General features: G+C 44.8%; 1 long non-coding RNA gene across 1 annotated transcript; it reads left to right on the top strand.

The window, feature by feature from the left end:
- Window positions 1-1,249: 1,249 nt before the first annotated feature.
- Window positions 1,250-1,758, top strand: LOC140695589 (uncharacterized). The gene is made up of 2 exons (XR_012071242.1): window positions 1,250-1,526; window positions 1,627-1,758. It is a non-coding gene; the product is annotated as an uncharacterized lncRNA (long non-coding RNA).
- Window positions 1,759-5,273: the final 3,515 nt, after the last annotated feature.

Here is a 5,273-nt window from a genome sequence, read left to right on the forward strand (position 1 = left end):
GACTCCGCAGTGAGATTGGGGGTGGGGGACCCTGGATAATAGAGCTTATATTCCAGGATATGCTTGTAAAAGACTGGATGTGCAGTGGATTTTTAGTAAATATCTACTCCTTTCCTAATCTGCATTGATTGTGTATATATCTTTATACTAATATATGAACAATTTTTATTGCAATTTAAATATCTTTGTAGTATTTACAATATCTAGTTATAAAAATACGTGAAATAAAAAGATTTGAATTTATTTTCTTTTCAATAAGCAAAACAAAATAAAATAGAAAAGAAAAAAGTTTTGAAGGAGTAGAAATAATTTTATTTCTGTGGAATCAATTCCTTGTAATAGGTTTTTTGTTCATGTTGTTAAAAAGCATATAAAATTGATAGGTTGTGAAATACTGGAAATGAGGAAACAGTGGAGACATACTACCTCTAAGGCAGTCAATTTGTTACCAAGTCCAAACTCGTTCTGCTTGCTGCATGACAGGCCAATTAATCGGGAGATGAGATGTTGGAGTAAGGAAAAGAGACTTTATTTGTAAAGCTGGCAGACCCAGAAAATGGCATATTGTTATCCAGTAGAACTCTCTTCCCCAGGGCAGAATTCAGTCTCCTTTTATACTAAAAAGTGGCGGGGATGTGGCTGGTTGTTGCAAACTTCTTGCTGTATGAATTGTTTGTCCTTGAAATCCTTTGTTCCTGCAGCTGTCCATGTGGGTCAAATTATGGTGCCCCTGTAAAACCTCCAAAAAAAAGAAAGGTTATTCACTATTTTACAACTTGCCATCTATACATAAGTGTAGAAGAGCAAATATCCTTAAAGATCAGAGCCCGGAGAATAGACCCTCCTGGATATTTCAGGCTAAAGGCAACTTTCTTTTACAAAAGGTGCAGAGATAGCAAGTCTGAGCCTAGAAAACAAGGTACAGGATTAAAGCCAAATGAACACATCTAACATGGAGTGAAATTTGTTCTTTCTATTACAATTTCTTTTTCTCCCTCATAAATAATTTTAGTAAGAAACATGAGCAATTTTTTTATTTTTGCTTCTTAATAAAGGACTACAACTACAATTTAGTGAGCAGGGATGCTGTGCGTGCCTTGGTGTCACAGCAAACTCTTGTTGGTGGTGCAACATGCCTGATGCCCCGTGAGTGTTGGTGAGGGTCCCCCTAACCAGGGGCTCTATTCAGGAACCACAATATGCGCGTTGACCTCTGGCACCTCTTTTTCAGCTGCAGGAAATTTTTTCAGATTCTATGATAGAAAAATCACTCCAGCTAGGGATAATCAGGGAATAAAGGAAGAGGAAAAGGGCTTGAAGTAGAGTAGAAGAGAAAGACAGAAGCTCAGGGAGCCTGGGGGCTTGGCAGCGCTGCCTCGGGAGAGAGAGGAGCAGAGGTGTGGATGGGACCGGCTACGGAACCAGCTCCTGCAGCTTTCCCTGCACCCAAGCCACACAGCTTTTAATAGGGCCCAGGACTCTCTCCTGGCTGGATGTCACCCTGGGCAGAACCTTGAGAATCGAAGGTAAGGGGTGGGCAGCACTCACCTAGGGGGTCACTGAGGACTTTGGTCAAGTCCACATTGACTTTTCCAGTCAAGTGCCTTCACCTGTTCTTTATCTCAGGATCTGAGAAGCAGGAGCAAGGAACTCAGGGAGAGATCCAGGAAGATATCTGACTGTGTTAAGAGACGACAGTCACAGTGACACTGGGAGCGAAGACACTTGCAGCAAAGTAAAATAACTTCACAACTATTGCATCAGAGCTGCATGTGTGAGAGAGCCTAAGCCTGTCTCAGAGTGCAGGGGACAAGCGGAATGGAATGGTAAAATTAACACTGACAATTGAAATTTTGTTAAATAGCCTGCTACTTTTAATTTTATCACTTCAATGTATGCAGGTGTATTTCTATGAGCATTTATAGGTTCACACAACCCCACCAGCCCCTCTTGCCCCCATGGGGGATGGGATTTCTCAAGCACAGTGCCCCTCCTGCTTGCTTGGGCCACGCTGCGGGTCCTCACCTGGGGCCAGACTGCTACAGTACACTGAGTCCCCGAGGCACGGCCTGGGATACATGACAGGAACAACTGTGCTCTTGGCTGAGGGCCTCCATTTCCCCCTGCAGTGTAAGAATGTCGGTGACTCAGTTAGAAGCATGCATCCAAGCCGTCCTTCCGTGTCATCACCATCTAGAAGCGGTGCCTGAATCTTCTGAATTTCTGCAGAATGTGGTTTACAATCACCTTGAACAAGTGAGTGTGTGTCCTCTTTCAAGTGGAGGAGTTACTGCCGTTTTCCTGGAACTTACTCATCACTAGTCCATCTGATTTTTCTGTGCTAGGATTCAGTATGGCCTGCTAATAACTCTGCAGTCAGATCTAGAAACCCTGATGAAGAGGATTATTTATTTTCTTTCTTTATATGATAGTATTTTACTTTCAAATTTCTGAGTTTTCAGTTCTTGGAGGAATTTTTTCGGGGGTTGGAGAAACAACTTTGCTCTTACCATCTTTGTGACCTGTTGCTATATGCGTCTCACCTGTCTTCTGTCACTTGTGAGGCGGTTCTATTTTTGACCCTGTCCGGGTTGTTCATATTTTAAAACATAAAATCTGTAAAAGTACAGTCCCTTTTACTCCGAAGACATTCCACAAATACTCCTTTAATCTGGGTATGGTTTTAAGAAGACACAATAATTAGAATATATACTTGCAGGTTGCCAGTGCAAAATCCCCAAATTAATAGTCAAGCTCAACATCTAAAATCTTTCTAATCTACCATGGATTTGTATGGATAAGTGAAGTAGTTTGCTAAGAACTCAATCCTCCCAAGCTGATGCTCTGCCAGATGGTGGAGCCGAGGGACGAGGGTGTGTCCTGCCCTTCCTGAGCTGACAGTTTCATGGCAAAGACCTTCACCAGGTGAAGAAATTGAAGTTTCTTCTAAGAACAGTGGGTCTGAAATGAGTCCAAAAGCGTGGGAGAGACACAATCACATTTGTCTCAAGTAGGGGAGAGTGGCTGTGGGGCCACTTGGGAGACTCATGAGTCCAGGTGGGCAGTGTTGTTGGCTTCCACTTGAGCGGTGGGACGGTCAGTGGGTAAAAGCGAACAGATTGAAGGCATGTTTAGATGGTAAAGAGGAAAGGATCAATGATTTCTGTGAAGGTAGGATGGAGTAAGGCCCAGGTTTCTGGGTGGATTTATGAGTTAAATAATGGTCCTGCTGTGTTCTGAGGAGGGAAAGCAGCAGAGGGAGTTCTGGGGGAAAACTGATGAGTTCAGCTGTGGGTAAAGTGAAAGGCTGTTAGATGTGTGGTCTGGGAGCTCTGGTGAGAGCCAGTAGTGAGTAGGGGGCGGGGAGAGAGACTTTCAAATCATTTTGTCTTGTGAAAATACATACAAGAATGAGTAATGACACAACCCCTGTATATTCTGGATTTAAAACCCAGTAACATTTTGCTATATTGACTGCAGGGGTTCTTAATTTTTTAATAGAAATAAAATAAATAGAAACAAAATAGTGGAGTTAATGAATATCTTAGAGTTGATGTGTGTCCTTGTATGTATTTTCATACCTCATCTGTTTATAAACATAATCTTACAAAAAGTTAACTTGCTTAGCATTAGAGTTAAACAGAGGGACGTGACACACTCTGTTGGTGGTTCAAGGTGATTTCTTGGGCAAATTATGTAGCCTCTCTGTGCCCTTAGTTGCATCTTCTGTGACTGCCCCCCATGCCCCTCATCACAGCTGATTTACTAGACTAGAAGTTGGGAGGGAGGCCTGCTGAAGGGAGTAAGAGGTGGCAACTGCTAGGGTCACTGAAGAGAGAGACAAAAACAGATTAAAGCCGAGAAACTGAGTGCTAATACCCTCAAAGGAGAAAGAATCCTTTAGTTTTTGAGTCACTTAGCCTAAGAGAAAGAAAATCATGTGGATCCAAAGCTCTTGAGCATATGAGTATTGTGGGTGGGAGGGTTTCATCAGAAAAGGGTTGAGAAAAGGCCTTTTGTTTCCCTTTACGTTTCCAGTAAGGATGAGGTGCAGAAGAAAAACCACCCGTTTCACAGTTGAAGGTGCTGTTTTGTGCGAAACTGACCGAAGGTTGGAAACCATTCATCAGTGGTGCTGGCAAAAGAAGAGACTTCTGGATTGGGTGGGGGCACTTGCTGTGACTTCCAGGTGACCTGCATGGCTGGGGGCTGTGAGGCGGGCAGTAGGTTTGCAGTGTGACCTGGGTATAATCCCTGGCATTGAGGCTGCTGATCTGACTAGCAGAGCTGGGCAGACACCGTCCTAACGGGGCTGCTCGGGATGAGGCCTGGGACACCTGCCATGCTGAGGCGAGAGGAGAGCTCCCCTGAGGTTGTGTCCCTGTGAAGATTAGAAACGTCCTCCTGCAGGGGAGGAAGAGCCTCTGAGCAGCGGGCCGGATGCACAGGCAAGACCAGCCTGAGCACGGAGATTTCAGGAAGCCGGAATTCATACAGGCCCGAACAGCCTTGTTCCTGAGAAACTGGAGGGAAAAGATGCTGCAAATGCAGGCTAAGTTCAGACACTATTGTGTGTCATGAGTGATAGGAAAAGGACTGTTCAGGCAGCCACGAGAGAACGCTGTGGTTGTCCCAGTTGGGCGTCACACAGGAGGGAGGAGCAGAGTTATATACTTTGGCACTTATTAGCTGTGTGACTTTGAGCAATATCACCCCACTTCTCTCTATATATATCTACATCTGTAAAGAGACACAGTGACAAGCTCGTGTCATCAGAATGCTTTGTTTAGCTCTGATCCCCTTTGTCCAGTCCTGTCAGTGCTGCCCTGCAAGGTTCTGCAGCGGCTGCTCTTGCCCTGTGATGGGAGGGCATAAAAGGGCATTGTAGCACCCGAGGCAGAAAGGGGTTGCTTTAAAAGCAGACATGTAGCCTCCTGCACCTGCAGACCTGCAGGCAGTTTGGTTCATGGTCGTGGAGAGGACTTTGGAGGCCTTAGCGTCGTCTTAAGACTTGTTTTCCCTTGGGGACCTGATTTGCCTTTGCAGATTAATGTTGAAGATTTGGGCTTCTGGCAAAGCTGTTTTCAGAGATGGGTATATACGTAAAATATCATATAAAATAAAATGATTTATTTAACGTGAGCGACTTTGCAGCTGTTGGGAAGAGCTTTGTTGGCCTGGTCTCCACGGAGGACACCAAGGGTCAGCAGAGCGTGCGGGAGGGAAGGCAGCCTGCAGTGCTTCTGCGGGGGGTTCTCCCCAGCATGGTGCTC

The sequence above is a fragment of the Vicugna pacos genome, unplaced genomic scaffold (genome assembly GCF_048564905.1).
Source record: "Vicugna pacos unplaced genomic scaffold, VicPac4 scaffold_473, whole genome shotgun sequence".
In the NCBI taxonomy this organism is placed as follows: Eukaryota; Metazoa; Chordata; class Mammalia; order Artiodactyla; family Camelidae; genus Vicugna; species Vicugna pacos.